Source organism: Bos javanicus, chromosome 8 (genome assembly GCF_032452875.1).
Source record: "Bos javanicus breed banteng chromosome 8, ARS-OSU_banteng_1.0, whole genome shotgun sequence".
Classification (NCBI taxonomy): Eukaryota; Metazoa; Chordata; class Mammalia; order Artiodactyla; family Bovidae; genus Bos; species Bos javanicus.
Window position 1 is genome coordinate 94,813,974 of NC_083875.1, and position 22,596 is coordinate 94,836,569.

General features: G+C 36.6%; 1 pseudogene; it reads left to right on the forward strand.

Annotated features, from left to right (window-relative positions):
- Window positions 1-9,767: 9,767 nt before the first annotated feature.
- LOC133253502 (olfactory receptor 13C7-like) lies at window positions 9,768-10,789 on the forward strand (annotated as a pseudogene).
- The last annotated feature ends 11,807 nt before the right edge of the window (window positions 10,790-22,596 follow it).

Consider the following 22,596-nt stretch of genomic DNA (forward strand, 5'->3'; position numbering starts at 1 on the left):
ATCAAGCCACAGTCAATCCTAAAGCAAATCAGTCATGAATATTCATTGGAAGGACTGAGGCTGAAGCTGAAACTCCAACACTTTGACCACCTGATGTAAAGAACTGATTCCTTGGAAAAGACCCTGATGCTGGGAAAGATTGAGGGCAGGAGGAGAAGGGGACAGCAGAGGATGAGATGGTTGGATGGCATCACTGACTCAAAGGACGTGAGTCTGAACAAGCTCCAAGACTTGGTGATGGACAGGGAAGCCCAACATGCTGCATTCTATGGGGTTGCAAAGAGTTGGACATGACTGAGCAACTGAACTGAACTGACTGAGTGTCTGTGCTGAGAGCTTTGTACTTTTTCCTCTTTTAAAATAAATCCTATTCACTTGCATGCAATTGTGAGTGTTTGCATGTTCTATTCGTGATTTTCAGCTCCAGAAATTAGAACTCACATTCCCATCTCAGGAATCTCCAGGGAATCTGGCCTTGAAGTTGGCCTTAGGCCAAATAACTACCAGGGAGGGAATGCAATGCCACTCATCAGCAAATAATTGGATTAAAGTTTTATTGAGTAAGGCCCTGCTCATCAGGGCAAGACCCAGTTTTTCCGATTGCCAGTCCCTCCCATTAGGAAGCTTACACTTACCTAATGCTGCAACAAAAAATGATAACTTGGTGTGCTATTAAGGTATGCTGTTGCTGCTGCTGCTGCTGCTGCTAAGTCGATTCAGTCGTGTCTGACTCTGTGCGACCCCATAGACAGCAGCCCACCAGACTCCCCCATCCCTGGGATTCTCCAGGCAAGAACACTGGAGTGGGTTGCCATTTCCTTCTCCAATGCATGAAAGTGAAAGTGAAGTCTCTCAGTCCTGTCTGACTCTTTGCGACCCCATGGACTGCAGCCTACCAGGCTTCTCCGTCCATGGGATTTTCCAGGCAAGAATACTGGAGTGGGGTGCCATCGCCTTCTCTGCTCAAACTAACTGACCTGTAATCAAATATAATAATGTTAACTGTCTTTTATGGAGTGCCTATTAAATACCAAGAAACATAAGTACTGTATCATATACCAACACTACAAGGTAGATATAATACTCAGTTGATCTTCCCCAAGATCACCAACCAACAAAGTCAGGAAATTGGAATTCAGAGTATCCAATTCTAAAGCCATCTCTTTTTATAACTGCAAGGTAAGGTGTGTATCTTAAATCATCAGTGTAATTAGATTAGTAAGCACCATTATTGATAATTACTATGCATTCAAAACTACATTAAATTCTTCATATGTATTGCCTCATTAATTCTCAAAACAATATTGGGTATTCTTAAGTTCCTCATTTTACAGACACGGAAACCAAGGCTTAGAGAGTTTCAGGACCCCACTGAGGTCATAGAGGTAGTGCTTGACAAAACTGGGCTAACTTCAGAATCTAATGTTCTCAACCATCACACTCTTCTGCCTCCAAATGACAGAGAACACTTTGTTCCTGTAGAATTAGCAAAATCAATACCAGAAATATCTTGCGGAGCCAAAGTCTTTTTGTATCACAAAGAATCTGACAATCCTAAAATATTCTCTTTGGCAATGTATGTTCTTAAATATTTTAACAAAACACATGGGGAATGGCTGAAGGAACAACAAAAGTGTAGCCTGGTATATTTCTCCATCTATTAGTGTCCTCTTTGATTTCTTTCACCAGTGTTTTATAGTTTTCTATATATAGGTCTTTAGTTTCTTTAGTTAGATATATTCCTAAGTATTTTATTCTTTCTGTTGCAATGGTGAATGGAATTGTTTCCTTAATTTCTCTTTCCCTTTTCTCATTATTAGTGTATAGGAATGCAAGGGATTTCTATGTGTTGATTTTATATCCTGAAACTTTACTATAATCATTGATTAGTTCTAGTAATTTTCTGGTGGAGTCTTTAGGGTTTTCTATGTAAAGGATCGTGTCATCTGCAAATAGTGAGAGTTTTACTTCTTCTTTTCCAATTTGGATTCCTTTTATTTCTTTTTCTGCTCTGATTGCTGTGACCAAAACTTCCAAAACTATGTTGAATAGTAATGGTGAAAGTGGGCACCCTTGTCTTGTTCCTGACTTTAGAGGAAATGCTTTCAACTTTTCACCATTGAGGATAATGTTTGCTGTGGGTTTGTCATATATAGCTTTTATTATGTTGAGGTATGTTCCTTCTATTCCTGCTTTCCGAAGAGTTCTTATCATAAATGGATGTTGAATTTTGTCAAAGGCTTTCTCTGCATCTATTGAGATAATCATATGTTTTTTGTTTTTCAATTTGTTAATGTGGTGTATTACATTGATTGATTTGCGGATATTGAAGAATCCTTGCATCCCTGGGATAAAGCCCACTTGGTCATGGTGTATGATCTTTTTAATGTGTTATTGGATTCTGATTGCTAGAATTTTGTTAAGGATTTTTGCATCTATGTTCATCAGTGATATTGGCCTGTAGTTTTCTTTTTTTGTGGGATCTTTGTCAGGTTTTGGTATTAGGGTGATGGTGGCCTCATAGAATGAGTTTGGAAGTTTACCTTCCTCTGCAATTTTCTGGAAGAGTTTGAGCAGGATAGGTGTTAGCTCTTCTCTAAATTTTTGGTAGAATTCAGCTGTGAAGCCGTCTGGACCTGGGCTTTTGTTTGTATACTACCCAAAGCAATTTATAGATTCAATGCAATCCCTATCAAGCTACCAACGGTATTCTTCACAGAGCTAGAACAAATAATCTCACAATTTGTATGGAAATACAAAAAAACCTCGAATAGCCAAAGCTATCTTGAGAAAGAAGAATGGAACTGGAGGAATCAACCTACCTGACTTCAGGCTCAACTACAAAGCCACAGTTATCAAGACAGTATGGTACTGACACAAAGACAGAAATATTGATCAATGGAACAAAATAGAAAGCCCAAAGATAAATCCACACACATATGGACACCTTATCTTTGACAAAGGAGGCAAGAATATACAATGGATTAAAGACAATCTCTTTAACAAGTGGTGCTGGGAAAACTGATCAACCACTTATAAAAGAATGAAACTAGAACACTTTCTAACACCATACACAAAAATAAACTCAAAATGGATTAAAGATCTCAAAGTAAGACCAGAAACTATAAAACTCCTAGAGGAGAATATAGGCAAAACACTCTCCGACATACATCACAGCAGGATCCTCTATGACCCACCTCCCAGAATATTGGAAATACAAGCAAAAATAAACAAATGGGACCTAATTAAACTTAAAAGCTTCTGCACAACAAAGGAAACTATTAGCAACGTGAAAAGGCAGCCTTCAGAATGGGAGAAAATAATAGCAAATGAAGCAACTGACAAACAACTAATCTCAAAAATATACAAGCAACTCCTACAGCTCAACTCCAGAAAAATAAATGACCCAATCAAAAAATGGGCCAAAGAACTAAATAGACATTTCTCCAAAGAAGACATACAGATGGCTAACAAACACATGAAAAGATGCTCACCATCACTCATTATCAGAGAAATGCAAATCAAAACCACTATGAGGTACCATTTCACGCCAGTCAGAATGGCTGCGATCCAAAAGTCTACAAGCAATAAATGCTGGAGAGGGTGTGGAGAAAAGGGAACTAAAGAAGTTTATAAAAATGAGCGCTAAATTAGCTTTCAAAAGAAGCTGAGTCTCTTGAGTAAGTGTCAACTTTAAGACAAATCATGGGAAACTAGAGTTGCATCACATCTTCTTTTTAACTTGTTTCATTTCCTTCATGCCTCTTAAGATTATTCATGCACAGACAGGTTGCCTAATCATGGCTGCTCTTTTTCCCATTTCTTTTTAGGAAGGAGCAACTGAAGTTTAGCATCTTCTGGCCTTATTAATAAAATGCAAATGAAATTCAAAAATGAGAATTCTTTCAGTTCATACAATGGAATGGTATGAATGACTAAAACCCAGTCAGAAGGTAAGACAAAGACAGAAGTTTTATTTAAATTTTTCAAAAGAGAAACATCCCATCAATAAATATACAAATATTGAGCTGAGGTGACCATTGCTCAGAGGTTTAGAAAATATGTATATATTTATTTATGTGAAAGGAAAAAAATATAAAAACCCACCAGGCATCATCTCCAAGACCGGGATACAACTAAATTTTTTTAATCTCAAATTTTTCCATGGGAGAGACTGTGAGGAAAAGAAAGTAGTTTGCAATGCAAAAGAGCCTCATAAATAATAGACTTAGGCTTCCCTGATGGCTCAGGTGGTAAAGAATCTGCCTGCAATGCAGGAGACCCAGGTTCAATCCCTAGGTTGGGAAGATCTCTTAGAGAAGGAAATGGTCCCTGCAGTATTCTTGCTTGGAGAATCCCATGGACAGAGGCGCTTGGTGGGCTACAGTTCGTGGGGCTGCAAAATCAGATAGGACTGAGCAATTAACACTTTTGCTTTCAGGGGCTATGTCATTTGAGTACTGAGAAGTATTGAGTTCACTAAAATTTTAAGTAAAAAGTATCTGGAAAAAGAACGCCTCGTGATTTATATATTATTCACACATAAACTATGTTCAATAAGAGCTTGAGGATACAGGTAATTAAAGATGTTTGTAATAAAAACAGGATTAGAAACCAAAAAAAAAAAAAAGTAACAAAGAGAAGAAATAATCATGAGAGTTAGTCTGATCCTCAGAAGGCCAAACCAAACAAAAAAAAAGTTTAAAAGTTTTTGAGTTTTCATTTATATAATTAATCAAATTCTGCTACTGAGACCTTAATTCTCTACACTAAACCTGAGAGAAATTTTCAATATTTTTTCATATGAATTCATTATTAGAATAATGTCTTCATAAGTGGAAGATGATGAATGTCTTCAATGTTTTCAGAGGCAAATATACATTTTATGTGTGTATTTATCATATGGGTCCTTGAAAAAACTTGAGTGCATCATTTTAAATTGTGCTTTTTTAAAAAAAATTCATACTTATGTAAGCATTTTGACATAGCAATAAAAATAGGGGTTTGGGGACCATAAAGATACAGATTTAAAATTAATTAAAACTGCATTTTGATGTTGGGTTCCTGGTTCATTTTGTATGGAAAAAACTGCATAAATGGAACACTTTCTACCTTGAAAAACAGCACAAAAATAGTAGTCTGAAAAATTTTTTTCATATAAAGTAAATTAAATACCTATATAAAAAATAAAGATAAGGGTTCAAAAAATAATTCTGGTATTTACCAACTATAAGACATTGAAATTGTACTTGAATTTTGAAATATCAAATTAATTTCTTCAATGTTAAAATATGGATAACTTTGAATTATTCTGAAAAATAAATATTAAAAATTATTTGAAGTGCCAAATACAGAATAGGACCTCACATGTTGTCAATTACTCTTCTCTTTGTGAGCTAAAATAATACACCTTTCCATGTGGTATGTTAATTGAAGATCAGAGTTTATAAAACCTACAGCATAAAAGTTGGTAACTCTACTTATTTTTTCACAATATCAATTGCCTTAATTGATCTATTTAGAAGAACTGGAGAGGATAACAGAATTATATCCTCTAGTGAGAATTTAGAGTATAGATGGCATCTGCTTTTCAATGAAAAATCTTAGAACTTTAAATATTAGACCTTCAAGTAAGCAAGTCAATAAAAGTGAAAAAAAATTCTAGAAAGTTAGGGATCTTTCTAGATAATTAGAGAGCTTAACTTCTGTTTTGAATAAAAAAGTCACAGACTTTTCTTTAGGTATGTTACAACAGTAAAAGAGTGCCTGAAAGAAACCTCACAGCATCGAACCACAGACTGATTACTCTAAAAGACTGGGTGTTGGTTGAGAAGGATTAGAGGACAGCCAGGATTTAGGTCAGTTCAAAGCCTCAACAAATAAGAATATTATCATCTAGTGACAATTCTATTCTAGGGACCATGGATCGGAAATCTCTTTTGAGATTATATTAATATGACTAAGAACTCAAATTCTTTATCTTGGTTCACTCCAAATATAACACTGTTAACCTGCAAGATTTAGAGAGTAGGGATCATAAATGCTCCAGGCCTACCAGAAATAGTAGCTTCCTATGGATAACTAGACAAGATGCACCAGTACAACTCAGCCTTAATGTTTAGTATCTAGACACATGAGACAACCACTGTAATGTTTAAATTGTTTTAGCATATTTTACTCTGAGTTAATCTTTCTAATATAATTTGACACCTACTTCAGTGTCTTTCTCTTTTTCATTATACTTTTCCTTTTGCATTTTTATTTTAGAATTTGGGTAATTCAGAAATGTAGGAAAAAAGTATCTAAGATATCCATTAATGTTTTGATATTTCTTTTCAGTCTTTCAATTCTGTCTAGGTTATCTTGGTTTAGATTTTGATCTTTCAAATAATATTATAATTGTTTTGTTATCACTTAGTCATTCTAAAATACTTTAAATGTAATTTGGGGGTTAGTGGAAATTTATCACAAATGTCATATTAAAAGGTGAATAATGACCCAATATAAGTGTACTATGATTATTTAACAATTCTCCTTGCATTAAACAAGAATGAAAAACTGTTTTAAAAGATCACTTCCAATATACAGATACCATGGAAAGTGATTGTATTATAAATTACCAAGAATCTTTTAAAATCTTCATTTCCTTGTTCCCAGATTCTATAAATTCATTTTAGAGAAGTAAAGTTAAATGGGGAAAGCATTTCAGGCACAATGCAATTCAATAGAGTATTTGTTAACTGTTTCTTAAAAGGAACTCTAGCATTGCAAGAGTAATGAAAATCGTCTCCTCTATATTATCTGTTATGCTTCCGCTCCACCTCCATTTGAAAACCTTAAAGCAGATTGGTGGTCTCTCTTTAAAAAATCTGCAAATAAATTTTTGTTTTTTTTGCAGAAATCATTAAAGGGCTGTTAGGATACTTTATGTACACTACATTTATTTACTACAAGTAATTTCCAAATAGGAATCAGGTTTATAAGATGTTCCTAAAAAGAGAAGGTTTTTGACCTGATTCACATCCGTCCTCCCGAAACTGCAGTACATTCAGATCTCAGATGACTGAAGTTCTGCTATCAGAATTTTATTCTCAAAGTCATTTGGTATGTGTACCTACAGTCAATCAAGCTCCAATCTTAATACCAATTAAAGGTATATCCTGGCCTACCCAACACTTGCTACCCTTTTTGAAATGTATGCCTACAAAGTAGGTTGCAGCCAGAATTAAGTGAGTGTCTTCCTTTCTATGGACAGAGGAGCTAGCTGGGCCATAGTCCTTGAGGCCACAAAAGAGTCAGATAAGACTTGGAGACTAAACAAGAAAAATCTCCTTTCTATAATCAATAGATATATAAATATTCTATTATTTTGAATGCATTGTCTCACCATTGTAAAATAGAGTTTTCATAGAATGCAGTGTAACTCATTGGCAAATGACTATCACAGAAATAGCTAGTCCTATACTGGAAACATAACTACTTTTTGAAAACCCTAAGTAAAAACCCATCTAGTCAATCAACTTTTTTTCTCTAGGAATATTTTTTAATCTAGGTAGAATATCTTGAGAATGAAGAAGTGCTTTCAAAATTATACTCAGTTCTACTTAGTTGTTACAGGGAAGAATATCATATACTAATATCTACTCTTTAGATTTTTTCAAATTAAAGTCATTTTCTCTACATTCTATAGCACACTACTCTGATCTTGTTCAGTTCAGTCTCTCAGTCATGTCCGACTCTTTGGAGCACCACGGACGGTAACACACCAGGCTTCCCTGTACTTCACCATCTCCCAGAGCTTGCTCAAACTCATGCCTATTGAGTTCATGATGCCATTCAACTATCTCATCCCATTCTGTTCGTGCCTTCAATATTTCGCAGAATCAGGGTCTTTTCAAATAAGTCAGTTCTTTGCATCAGGTGGCCAAACTATTGGAGTTTCAGCTTCAGCATCAGTCCTTCCAATGAATATTCAAAACGGATTTCCTTTAGGATGGACTGGTTTGGTCTCCTTCCTGTCCAAGGGCTTCTCAAGAATCTTTCCAACACCACAGTTCAAAAGCATCAATTCTTCAGCACTCAGCTTTCTTTATAGTCCAACTCTCATATCCATACATGACTACTGGAAAAACCATAGCTTTGTCTAGACAGAACTTTGTTGGCAAAGTACTATCACTGATCTTTAATATGCTGTCTAGGTTGGTAATAGCTTTTCTTCCAGGGAGCAAGCATCTTTTAATTTCATGGCTGCAGTCACCATGTGCAGTGATTTTAGAGATCAAGAAAATAAAGTCTGTCACTGTTGCCATTGTTTCCATTGTTTGCCATGAGGTGATGGGTTCGGATGTCATGAGCTTAGTTTTCTGAATGTTGAGCTTTAAGTCAACTTTTTCACTCTCCTCTTTCATTTTCATCAAGAGGCTCTTTAGTTCTTCTTTGCTTTCTGCCATAAGGGTGGTGTCATCTGCATATCTGAGGTTATTGATATTTCTCCTGGCAATCTTGATTCCAGCTTGTGCTTCATCCAGTCTTGCATTTTGCATCATGTACTCTGCATAGAAGTTAAATAAGCAGGGTGACAATATACAGCCTTGACGTACTCCTTTCCCAATTTGAAACCAGTCTGTTGTTCCATGTCTGCTTCTAATTGTTGCTTCTTAACCTGCATACAGATTTCTCCGGAGGCAGGTAAGGTGGTCTGGTAGAATCTCAATTTCCTTTCTTGGAAAATATTGAGCTTAATTGCAAATTCAGCAAATGGAAAAGGAATGCCTTTCATATGGACAGAAATAAAGGGCAAACTGTTCTATGTGTGATTTTGTAGGTTGTACTTCTAAAAACTAAGGAATCCAAAACAAATTGCAATACACTTACACAGAAGTCTCACCAAAATGTTTAGTTTTGTATTGTCTGCTGTTCAATTTCAATCCTACATAGAACTGAAACCCCAATGGCAAGTTCCAAAGATATCAGGGAGAGATGATTTAAAAGGCCTTGCTACTCATGTGCTTATACACAAGCAACATCAACAACATCTGAAAATATGTTAATGAATACAGATCTTAAAACCTACTTCAGATCCACTGATTGAGAGTCTTTTACAAAAATTTCCCATGTGATTCATCTGTATACTAAGATCTGGATGGGTGTTTTCTTCCTCAGCTACACAATAGAATCATCTGGAGAGCGTTATTCTAAAAGATGCCTTAGACACTCCCACTCAGACAACTTCTATAATTTTGAGAGCAATAACCAAGTAATTTCAAAAGGGGGATGTAAAGTCAGAAAACATAGAACTTAATAGTAGGTTGTTTACCTACTGTGTTTTAAAATACTTCTTACCGTTATGAACTTTATCTCCCTCAGAGTATTATAGTGATGATAAAATAAGTATGATGAAAATTTTCATAATTTGTAAAACCCTAACCAATGTTACTGTTAGTGACTGGCATGATATAAAATCATAAATCAATATTTTAATGATGTTAAGCATGTTATTTACAAAATGATGATATTCAAAGTAAATCTGAATCAGGAATAACAAATATTTATTAAATAATTCTTCCCTGACTCAGAATTTGTGCACATAAAGTCAGAAATGGAATATTAAGTTTGTATTTTTAATAAATTACAAACATAATTATTGTCTTTCTTTTATTCCCTGACACATGAGCTAAAAGAAAAGTTTGAAAATCTAAACTCACAACTGTAAACCCAGCCAGCTAATACTGACCTGTTGCCCTTCCTCCAATATTCTCTTACTTCATATTATAATACTGTATAGAGTCCTTAAACCCGCATCTCTTCTGGATTACTCCAGGTATGAAAATGTGAAATGGAAAGGACCAATTGGACAGACATTGAGTTCATTCTACAGGGACTTTCTGAGTATCCAAGAGCAGAAAAACTCCTTTTGGCGATGTGTTTGTTGATGTACCTGGTGATTCTCCTAGGGAACAGCACTCTGATCATCCTCACTCTCCTGGATTCCCACCTTCACACCCCTGTGTACTTCTTCCTCTGTCATCTTTCCTTCCTTGACAATTGATACACATCCTCCTTTATCCCCTCAGTGCTGATACACTTTCTATCAGAGAAAAAAACTATCTCCTTCACTAGGTGTGTTGTTCAGATGTCTGTCTCTTACACTATGGGGTCGACAGACTGTGTACTTCTAGCAGTGATGGCATATGACCGTTCCATAGGCATCTATAACCCTCTGAGATGCCCTATCATCATGAGCAAGGCACTTTGTATTCAGATGGCAGCTCTCTCCTGGGGACTGGGCTTTCTCAACTCATTGACAGAAACAATTCTTGCAGTACAGTTGCCCTTCTGTGGAAAAAACCTCATCAATCATTTTGTTTGTGAAATATTGGCTTTTGTCAAGCTAGCTTGCACAGATATATCCTTGAATGAGATTACTATCATGGTGGGCAATGTAATATTTTTATTTGTTCCATTACTGTTGGTTTGTATCTCCTATATTTTCATCCTTACCACTGTCCTAAGAACCAATTCAGCTGAAGGAAGACAAAAGGCTTTTTCCAGCTGCTCAGCCCACATAATGGTGGTGACTGTGTTTTATGGGACAATCCTCTTCATGTATATGAAGCCAAAGTCCAAAGACGCTGCTTTTGATAAATTGATTGCCCTGTTCTATGGAGTCGTCACACCGATGCTCAATCCTATCATCTATAGCCTGAGGAATACAGAAGTGCATGGCGCTATGAGAAAATTGACAGCTAGACTGGTTCTGGAGGAAAGAATGAGAAATTTGCATCTTTGAATTTATGCACAAAATAAGCTCATATATTGGATGCAAGGTTTTCAGTATAAGCAGAACAAAGGAAATAAAGGCTATACGTAAAATCACAGAATTTAAGAGTTGGGAAGAAATTACAGGTAATAATCTAACTTCAATATTTATGAAAATATCATAAAAATGTAGGGACATGTAGTCCATGAAGTGAGAACAAACTTTCAGAAACAAGAAAAAAATTGAAATTAAACTTTTCCAGAAATATCCAAGTTTAATTTTTGACAATTAAAAATATGTATTTTTCATTCCCCTTTTTGAGAGAACTACTTGAGTTCATGTTTTTTCTCTTTATTACTCATTTTTGTTTTACTCAGGACTTGATCAGCCCCAACCTCCTTTTTCTAGTGTGTGTGTGTATATATATATATATATATAAAATATTCCTTCTTCTTTCCCTTGCTGTGTTTCTTCTACCCAGTCTGCTACACTATGCTGCAGGCACCATGTAGTTATCCAAATATATCCTATTCTTTCACACTTAAGGACAATAGTATATGTCACTTCATCCCCATTATCATATTTCTCCTATGGTGACAACTCAGGCATCTAATTAAAGAAAATTTAAATGTTTTAATTCTGAAAAATCCTTCCAAATTTACCCACAGTGATAGCACTGTTTACAATTGCCAAGATATGGAAGCAACATAAGTGTCCATCAGCTGATGAATGGATAAAGAAGATGTAATGTGTGTGTATATATATATGTGTGTGAATATCGTTGTTTACTTGCTATGTCCAAAACTTTTGGGAACCCATAGACTGTCTCCTGCCAGCTTCTCTGTCGAAGAGATTTCTCAGGCAATAATACTGGAGTGGGTTGCCATTTCCTTCTCCTGGGGATCTTCCTGACCCAGAGATCAAATCTATGTGTCCTGAATTGGCAGGGGCATCTTTACCATTCAACCATCAGGGAAGCCCCAATAATATATTACTCAGCCACAAAGGAAGAATGAAATTCTGCCACCTAAAGCAACATAGATATACCTAGAATATATTACACTTAGTGAAATGAGTCAGAGAATGACAAATACTCTGTTACTACTTTTATGTGAAATCTAAAAAATAGAACTAATAAATTTATGTTAACAAACAGTAACAGAGTCACAGATATAGAGAACAAGCTAGTGGTCATCAGTCAGGAGAGGGAAATGGGGAGGATGAGCCAAGGTATGGAATGAAGAAACACAAACTATTATGTATAAATAAGCAACAAGATTTCCTTTCCAGAAGAGGAAATATATCCATTATTGTCTATTAATACTTTAAATGGAGTACAATCCATAAAAGTAGTAAATCACCATGCTGTATAACTGAAACAAATACAATATTGTAAATCAACTCTATTTCAAGAGAAAAGAAGTAAAAATTAAAAATAAGGAAATAAGGATGCATCCTTCATCCATGTAACATAAGAATTTTCAGGTGCATGTATTCTGAAAGGTGGGAGTAATTAAGGACAATGTTTCTACCATTAATCTCTTTTTTATAACCTATAACTTTTTTAAAAAATGTATTTTCAGAAAACTTACCACATACGTTTTGTTTGTAGTTCTGTATATTAAAATTTATCAGCTGTGAGGACAAGTATTAAAATTAAAATTCCACTTGTGATCATTATCATATTATAAGAAGAAAAGGATGTAAGTGTGGTAACTGTGGAGAGATAGAGGTAAAGTGAATCAAAAGAAATGGGAGCTCAATTATATACAGGACATGACATAAGAGATAAGTAAACATATGAGGTATAGTGAGAGCCTGCTTACCACTGACAGAAGAGTTACACACACAGAAAGAGAAAAACTAGAATAAACCATGAGATACTGGGTAAGAAGATAGTGTGAACTCACTGCTTTCAGTATATACATAGAGCAATATGCATACAGAAAAATAGAGATATAGATATGGGAACAGTGTCAGACTTTATTTTTCTGGGCTCCACAATCACTGCAGATGGTGACTGCAGCCATGAAATTAAAAGACGCTTACTCCTTGGAAGGAAAGTTATGACCAACCTAGATAGCATATTGAAAAGCAGAGACATTACTTTGCCAACAAAGACCGTCTAGTCAAGGCTATGGTTTTTCCAGTGGTCATGTATGGATGTGAGAGTTGGACTGTGAAGAAAGCTGAGTGCCGAAGAATTGATGCTTTTGCACTGTGGTGTTGGAGAAGACTCTTGAGGGTCCCTTGGACTGCAAGGAGATCCAAGCAGTCCATTCTGAAGGAGATCAGCCCTGGGATTTCTTTGGAGGGAATGATGCTGAAGGTGAAACTCCTCATTCGAAGGGTTGACTCATTGGAAAAGACTCTGATGCTGGGAGGGATTGGGGCCAGGAGGAGAAGGGGATGACAGAGGATGAGATGTTTGGATGGCATCACCGACTCAATGGACGTGAGTCTGAGTGAAATCCTGGAGTTGGTGATGGACAGGGAGACCTGGGTGCTGAAATTCATGGGGTTGCAAAGAGTCAAACAAGACTGAGCAACTGAACTGAACTGAACTGATACATATACATAGAAATTCATATGGATTGCACAAATGTTCAAACTACCACAAAATATTCAAACTACCACACAATTGCACTCATTTCACGTGTTAACAAGATAATATCAAAGAGCAAGATAATGCTCAAAATCCTTCAAGCTAGGCTTCAACTGTACATGAACCAAGATCTTCTAGATGTAAAAGCTTGATTTAGAAACATCATAGGAAACAGAGATCAATTTGCCAACATCTATTGGATCATAGAAAAAGCAAGGGAATTCCAGAAAAAACACCTACTTCTGCTTTATTGACTATGCTAAAGTCTTTGACCTTGTGGATAACACCAAACTGTAGAAAATTCTTAAAAGAGGTGGGAATACCAGACTGCCTTACCTGCCTCTTGAGAACTTGTATGCAGGTCAAGAAGGAACAGTTAGAACTGGACATGGAACAACAAACTGGTTCCAAATTGGGAAAGATGTACATTAGATTGGATTCTTTCACCTTGCTTATTGAATTACTATGCAGAGTACATCATGAGAAATGCTGAGCTGGATGAAGCACAGGCTGGAATCCAGATTGCTGGGAAAAATATCAATAACCTCAGGTAAGCAAATCACACCAGCCTAATGACAGAAAGCAAAGAGGAACTAGAGATCCTCTTGATGAGGATTAAACAGGAGAGTGCAAAAATAGCTTAAAACACAACATTCAAAAAAATAAGATCATGGCATTCAGCCCCATCACTTCATGGCAAATAGACATGGGGGGAAAAATGGAAACAATGAGACACTTTGTTTTCTTGGGCTCCAAAATCACTGTGGGTGATGACTGGAGCCATGAAATTAAATGATGATTGTTCCTTGGAAGAAAAGCTATGACAAACGTACTTCAGTTCAGTTCAGTTCAGTTGCTCAGTCATCCAACTCTTTGCAACCCCATGAATCACAGGAAACCAGGCCTCCCTGTTCATCAGCAACTCCTGGAGTCCACCAAAACCCACTTCCATCGAGTCAGTGATGCCATCCAGCCATCATCCTCTGTCATCCCCTTCTCTCTTGCCCCCAATCCCTCCCAGCATTAGGCTCTTTTCAAATGAGTCAGCTCTTTGCATCAGGTGGCCAAAGTACTGGAGTTTCAGCTTCAACATCAGTCCTTCTAATGAACACCCAGAACTGATATCCTTTAGGATGGACTGGTTGGATCTCCTTGCAGTCCAAGGGACTCTCAAGAGTCTTCTCCAACACCACAGTGCAAAAACATCAATTCTTTAATGCTCCACTTTCTTTATAGTCCAACTCTCTCATCCATATATGACCACTGGAAAAACCATAGCCTTGACTAGACAGATGTTTGTTGGCAAAATAATGTCTCTGATTTTGAATATGCTGTCTAGTTTGGTCATAACTTTCCTTCCAAGGAGTAAGCGTCTTTTAATTTCATGGCTGCAATCACCATCTGCAGTGACTTTGGAGCCCAGAAAAATAAAGTCAGCCACTGTTTCTCCATCTGTCTGCATGAAGTGATGGGACTGGATGCCATGATCTTAGTTTTCTGAATGTTGAGCTTTAAGCCAACTTTTTCACTCTCCTTTTTCACTTTCATCAAGAGGCTCTTTAGTTCTTCACTTTCTGACATAAGGATCTTGTCATCTGCATATCAGAGGTTATTGATATTTCTCCCGGCAATCTTGATTCCAGCTTGCGTTTCCTCCAGCCCAGCGTTTCTCATGATGTACTCTGCATATAAGCTAAATAAGCAGGGTGACAATATACAGCCTTGACATACTCCTTTTCCTATTTGGAACCAGTCTGTTGTTCCATGTCCAATTCTATCTGTGCTTCCTACCTGCATATAGGTTTCTCAAGAGGCAGGTCAGGTGGTCTGGTATTCCCATCTCTTTGAGAATTTTCCACAGTTTATTGTGATCCACATAGTCAAAGGCTTTGGCATATTCAATAAAGCAGATAGATGTTTCTCTGGAACTCTCTTGCTTTTTCCATGATCCAACGTATGTTGGCAATTTGATCTCTGGTTCCTCTGCCTTTTCTAAAACCAGCTTGAACATCTGGAAGTTCACGGTTCATGTACTGCTGAAGCCTGGCTTGGAGAATTTTAATCATTACTTCACTAGCATGTGAGATGAGTGCAATTGTGTGGTAGTTTGAGCATTCTTTGGCATTGCCTTTCTTTGGGATTAGAATGAAAACTGACCTTTTCCAGTCCTGTGGCCACTGCTGAGTTTTCTGAATTTACTGTCGTATTGAATGCCGCACTTTTACAGCATCATCTTTCAGGATTTGAAATAGCTCAACCTGAATTCCATCACCTCCACTAGCTTTGTTTGTAGTGATGCTTCCTAATGCCCACTTCACTTCACATTCCAGGATGTCTGGCTCTAGGTGAGTGATCACACCATTGTGACTATCTTTATCATGAAGATCTTTTTTGTACAATTCTTCTGTGAATTCTTGCCACCTCTTCTTAATATCTTCTGCTTCTGCTAGGTCCCTACCATTTCTGGCCTTATTGAGCCCATCTTTGCATGAAATGTTCCCTTGGTATCTCTAATTTTCTTGAAGAGATCTCTAGTCTTTCCCATTCTGTTGTTTTCCTCTATTTCTTTGCATTGATCACTGGAGAAGGCTTTCTTATCTCTCCTTGAATGCAGAATAGAACTCTGCATTCAAATGGGTATATCTTTCCTTTTCTCCTTTGCTTTTTTTTTTTCTTTTTTTATTTTATTTTTAAACTTTACAATATTGTATTAGTTTTGCCCAACATCGAAATGAATCCACCACAGGTATACCTGTGTTCCCCATCCTGAACCCTCCTCCCTCCTCCTTCCCCATACCCTCCCTCTGGGTCATCCCAGTGCAGCAGCCCCAAGCATCCAGTATCGTGCATCGAACCTGGACTGGTGACTCGTTTCATACATGATATTACACATGTTTCAATGCCATTCTCCCAAATCTCCTCACCCTCTCCCTCCCCCTCTCCCACAGAGTCCATAGGACTGATCTATACATCAGTGTCTCTTTTGCTGTCTCATATACAGGGTTATTGTTACTATCTTTCTAAATTCCATATATATGTGTTAGTATACTGTATTGGTGTTTTTCTTTCTGGCTTACTTCACTCTGTATAATAGGTTCCAGTTTCATCCATCTCATTAGAACTGATTCAAATGTATTCTTTTTAATGGCTGAGTAATACTCCATTGTGTATATATACCACAGCTTTCTTATTCATTCATCTGCTGATGGGCATCTAGGTTGCTTCCATGTCCTGGCTATTATAAACAGTGCTGCAATGAACATTGGGGTACACGTGTCCCTTTCCCTTCTGGTTTCCTCAGTGTGTATGCCCAGCAGTGGGATTGCTGGATCATAAGGCAGTTCTATTTCCAGTTTTTTAAGGAATCTCCACACTGTTCTCCATAGTGGCTGTACTAGTTTGCATTCCCACCAACAGTGTAAGAGGGTTCCCTTTTCTCCACACCCTCTCCAGCATTTATTGCTTGTAGACTTTTGGATCGCAGCCATTCTGACTGGCGTGAAATGGTACCTCATAGTGGTTTTGATTTGCATTTCTCTGATAATGAGTGATGGTGAGCATCTTTTCATGTGTTTGTTAGCCATCTGTATGTCTTCTTTGGAGAAATGTCTATTTAGTTCTTTGGCCCATTTTCTGATTGGGTCATTTATTTTTCTGGAATTGAGCTGTAGGAGCTGCTTGTATATTTTTGAGATTAGTTGTTTGTCCGTTGCTTCATTTGCTATTATTTTCTCCCATTCTGAAGGCTGCCTTTTCACCTTGCTAATAGTTTCCTTTGTTGTGCAGAAGCTTTTAAGTTTAATTAGGTCCCATTTGTTTATTTTTGCTTGTATTTCCAATATTCTGGGAGGTGGGTCATAGAGGATCCTGCTGTGATGTATGTCGGAGAGTGTTTTGCCTATGTTCTCCTCTAGGAGTTTTATAGTTTCTGGCCTTACGTTGAGATCTTTAATCCATTTTGAGTTTATTTTTGTGTATGGTGTTAGAAAGTGTTCTAGTTTCATTCTTTTACAAGTGGTTGACCAGATTTCCCAGCACCACTTGTTAAAGAGATTGTCTTTAATCCATTGTATATTCTTGCCTCCTTTGTCAAAGATAAGGTGTCCATATGTGTGTGGATTTATCTCTGGGCTTTCTATTTTGTTCCATTGATCAATATTTCTGTCTTTGTGCCAGTACCATACTGTCTTGATAACTATGGCTCTGTAATAGATCCTGAAGTCAGGTAGGTTGATTCCTACAGTTCCCTTCTTCTTTCTCAAGATAGCTTTGGCTATTCGAGGTTTTTTGTATTTCCATACAAATTGTGAAATTATTTGTTCTAGCTCTATGGAGAATACCGTTGGTAGCTTGATGGGGATTGCATTGAATCTATAAATTGCTTTGGGTAGTGTACTCATTTTCACTATATTGATTCTTCCAATCCATGAACATGGTATATTTCTCCAACTATTAGTGTCCTCTTTGATTTCTTTCACCAGTGTTTTATAGTTTTCTATATATAGGTCTTTAGTTTCTTTAGGTAGATATATTCCTAAGTATTTTATTCTTTCCGTTGCAATGGTGAATGGAATTGTTTCCTTAATTTCTCTTTCTGTTTTCTCATTGTTAGTGTATAGGAATACAAGGGATTTCTGTGTGTTGATTTTATATCCTGCAACTTTACTATAATCATTGATTAGTTCTAGTAATTTTCTGGTAGAGTCTTTAGGGTTTTCTATGTAGAGGATCATGTCATCTGCAAACAGTGAGAGATTTACTTCTTCTTTTCCAATTTGGATTCCTTTTATTTCTTTTTCTGCTCTGATTTCTGTGGCCAAAACTTCCAAAACTATGTTGAATAGTAATGGTGAAAGTGGGCACCCTTGTCTTGTTCCTGACTTTAGAGGAAATGCTTTCAATTTTTCACCATTGAGGATAATGTTTGCTGTGGGTTTGTCATATATAACTTTCATTATGTTGAGGTATGTTCCTTCTATTCCTGCTTTCTGGAGAGTTTTTATCAGAAATGGATGTTGAATTTTGTCACAGGCTTTCTCTGCATCTATTGAGATAATCATATGGTTTATATTTTTCAATTTGTTAATGTGGTATATTACATTGATTGATTTGCAGATATTGAAGAATCCTTGCATCCCTGGGGTAAAGCCCATTTGGTCATGGTGTATGATCTTTTTAATGTGTTGTTGGATTCTGATTGCTAGAATTTTGTTAAGGATTTTTGCATCTATGTTCATCAGTGATATTGGCCTGTAGTTTTCTTTTTTTGTGGGATCTTTGTCAGGTTTTGGTATTAGGGTGATGGTGGCCTCATAGAATGAGTTTGGAAGTTTACCTTCCTCTGCAATTTTCTGGAAGAGTTTGAGCAGGATAGGTGTTAGCTCTTCTCTAAATTTTTGGTAGAATTCAGCGTGAAGCCGTCTGGACCTGGGCTTTTGTTTGCTGGGGGATTTTTTATTACAGTTCCAATTTCCGTGCTTGTGATGGGTCTGTTAAGATTTTCTATTTCTTTCTGGTCCAGTTTTGGAAAGTTGTACTTTTCTAAGAATTTGTCCATTTTATTGGCATATAATTGTTGATAGTAGTCTCTTATGATCCTTTGTCTTTCTGTGTTGTCTGTTGTGATCTCTCCATTTTCATTTCTAATTTTATTGATTTGATTTTTCTCCCTTTGTTTCTTGATGAGTCTGGCTAATGGTTTGTCAATTTTATATATCCTTTCAAAGAACCAGCTTTTGGCTTTGTTGATTTTTGCTATCGTCTCTTTTGTTTCTTTTGCATTTATTTCTGCCCTAATTTTTAAGATTTCTTTCCTTCTACTAACCCTGGGGTTCTTCATTTCTTCCTTTTCTAGTTGCTTTAGGTGTAGGGTTAGGTTATTTATTTGACTTTTTTCTTGTTTCTTGAGGTATGCCTGTATTGCTATGAATTTTCCCCTTAGGACTGCTTTTAAAGTGTCCCATAGGTTTGGGGTTGTTGTGTTTTCATTTTCATTCGTTTCTATGCAAATTTGGATTTCTTTTTTGACTTCTTCTGTGATTTGTTGGTTATCCAGCAGCGTGTTGTTCAGCCTCCATATGTTGGAATTTTTAATAGTTTTTCTCCTGTAATTGAGATCTAATCTTATTGCATTGTGGTCAGAAAAGATGCTTGGAATGATTTCTATTTTTTTGAATTTACCAAGGCTAGATTTATGGCCTAGGATGTGATCTATCCTGGAGAACGTTCCATGTGCGCTTGAGAAAAAGTTGAAATTCATTGTTTTGGGATGAAATGTCCTATAGATATCAATTAGGTCTAACTGGTCTATTGTATCGTTTAACGTTTGTGTTTCCTTGTTAATTTTCTGTTTAGTTGATCTATCCATAGGTGTGAGTGGGGTATTAAAGTCTCCCACTATTATTGTGTTATTTTTAATTTCTCCTTTCATACTTGTTAGCATTTGTCTTACGTACTGTGGCGCTCCCGTGTTGGGTGCATATATATTTATAATTGTTATATCTTCTTCTTGGATTGATCCTTTGATCATTATGTAGTGACCTTCTTTGTCTCTTTTCACAGCCTTTGTTTTAAAGTCTATTTTATCTGATATGAGTATTGCTACTCCTGCTTTCTTTTGGTCCCTATTTGCATGGAAAATCTTTTTCCAGCCCTTCATTTTCAGTCTGTATGTGTCCCCTGTTTTGAGGTGGGTCTCTTGTAGACAACATATGTAGGGTCTTGTTTTTGTATCCATTCAGCCAGTCTTTGTCTTTTGGTTGGGGCATTCAACCCATTTATGTTTGAGGTAATTACTGATAAGTATGATCCCATTGCCATTTACTTTATTGTTTTGGGTTCGAATTTATACACCATTTTTGTGTTTCCTATCTAGAGAATATCCTTTAGTATTTGTTGGAGAGCTGGTTTGATGGTGTTGAATTCTCTCAGCTTTTGCTTGTCTGAAAAGCTTTTGATTTCTCCTTCGTATTTGAATGAGATCCTTGCTGGCTACAATAATCTGGGCTGTAGGTTATTTTCTTTCATCACTTTAAGTATGTCTTGCCATTCCCTCCTGGCTTGAAGAGTTTCTATTGAAAGATCAGCTGTTATCCTTATGGGAATTCCCTTGTGTGTTATTTGTAGTTTTTCCCTTACTGCTTTTAATATTTGTTCTTTGTGTTTGATCTTTGTTAATTTGATTGATATGTGTCTTGGGGTTCTACTCTAGATTTTTAATTTTAGCTTTTTGTTATTTGTTATCAATTTTGTACCTATAGTTTTTTTTTTCATAATTTCTGTGACGCTTTTTTATTTTCTCTTTTTCTTTTTCTCTGTTTCTTTCTCTTCTTCTTTTAAATAACATTGTATATCTGAAATTCCAAACTCTACTCTAGATTTTTAATTTATACTTTTTGGTATTTGTTATAAATTTTGTACCTGTACTTTCTTTATAATTTATGCGACTTTGTTTGTTCTTGTTTGTTTTTTTTTTTTTCTCACTCTTTCTTTTTCTTCTTCTTTTTGTAACATTGTATTTTTGAAATTCCAAACTCTACTATAGATTTTTAACTTTTGCTTTTTGGTATTAGTTATCAGTTTTGTACCTATATTTTCTTTATAATTTTCACGACCTTGTTTGTTTTTGTTTGTTCATTTTTTCTTTCTTTCCCTTCTTCTTTTCTTTAACATCGTATTTTTGAAATTCTAAACTCTACTCTAGATTTTTAATTTTTACTTTTATGTATTTGTTATCAATTTTGTACCTTTAAGAACCCAATCTTCAGTACCCATTTATCACTAGGGAGCAAGATTACTGGCTTAACTGCTGTCTCTCCCTTTGGACTCTCCTTTTTCTCCACCAGGTCGCCTGTGTCTCCTCCCTAATCCCTCTCTACTCTACCCAACTCTGTGAATTTCTGTGTGTTCCAGATGGTGGAGAACACTTAGGAAACTTATTACTGGCTGGATCTGTCTCCCTCCTTTTCATTCCCCCCTTTTAACCTCCTGGCCACCTCTGTCACCTTCCTCCTTCTTTTCTTCTCTGTATAACTCCATGAACAACTCTGAGCAGTCCAGTTGTGGAGTGCACATAAGGAAGAGATTACTGGATAGCCCACTCTCTCCTCTATTGATTCCACCTCATCTCATTCGGGTCACCTCTAACTCCCTCCTCCCTTTTCTCTTCTCCATATAATGCTGTGAACCTCTCTGGGTGACCCTTACGGTAGAGAAACTTTTCATCTTTAACGTAGATGTTTTATCAGTGGTGCTGTATAGAAGGAGAAGCTATGAAACTACTGTAAAAATAAGACTGATAACCGGAAGCAGGAGGCTTAAGTCCAAACCCTGACTCCAGGGAGCTCCTGACTCCAAGGACCATTAATTGACAGGAGCTCATCAAATGCCTCCATACCTGCACTGAAACCAAGCACCACACAATGGCCAACAAGTTTCAGGGCAAGACATGCCAAGAAAATTCTCCAGCAACAAGGAACACAGCACTGAGCTCCAAGATACAGGCAGCTCAAAGTCACCCCCAAACCATAGACATCCCATAACTCATTACTGGACATTTCATTGCACTCCAGAGAGAAGAAATACAGCTTCATCCACCAGAACACCGACACAAGCTTCCCTAACCAAGAAACCTTGACAAGCCACCTGTACAAACCCACACACAGTGAGGAAATGCCACAATAAAGAGAACTCCACAAACAGCCAGAATACAGAAAGGACACCCCAAACTCAGCAATTTAAACAAGATTAAGAGACAGAGGAATACCCAGTAGATAAAGGAACAGGATAAATGCCCACCAAACCAAACAAAAGAGGAAGAGATAGGGAATCTACCTGATAAAGAATTCCGAATAATGATAGTGAAATTGATCCAAAATCTTGAAATCAAAATGGAATCACAGATAAATAGCCTGGAGACAAAGATTGAGAAGATGCAAGAAAGGTTTAACAAGGACCTAGAAGAAATAAAAGAGAGTCAATATATAATGAATAATGCAATAAATGAAATTAAAAACACCCTGGAGGCAACAAGTAGTAGAATAACAGAGGCAGAAGATAGGATTAGTGAATTAGAAGATAGAATGGTAGAAATAAATGAATCAGAGAGGATAAAAGAAAAACGAATTAAAAGAAAGGAGGACAATCTCAGAGACCTCCAGGACAATATTAAATGCTACAACATTCGAATCATAGGGGTTCCAGAAGAAGAAGACAAAAAGAAAGACCATGAGAA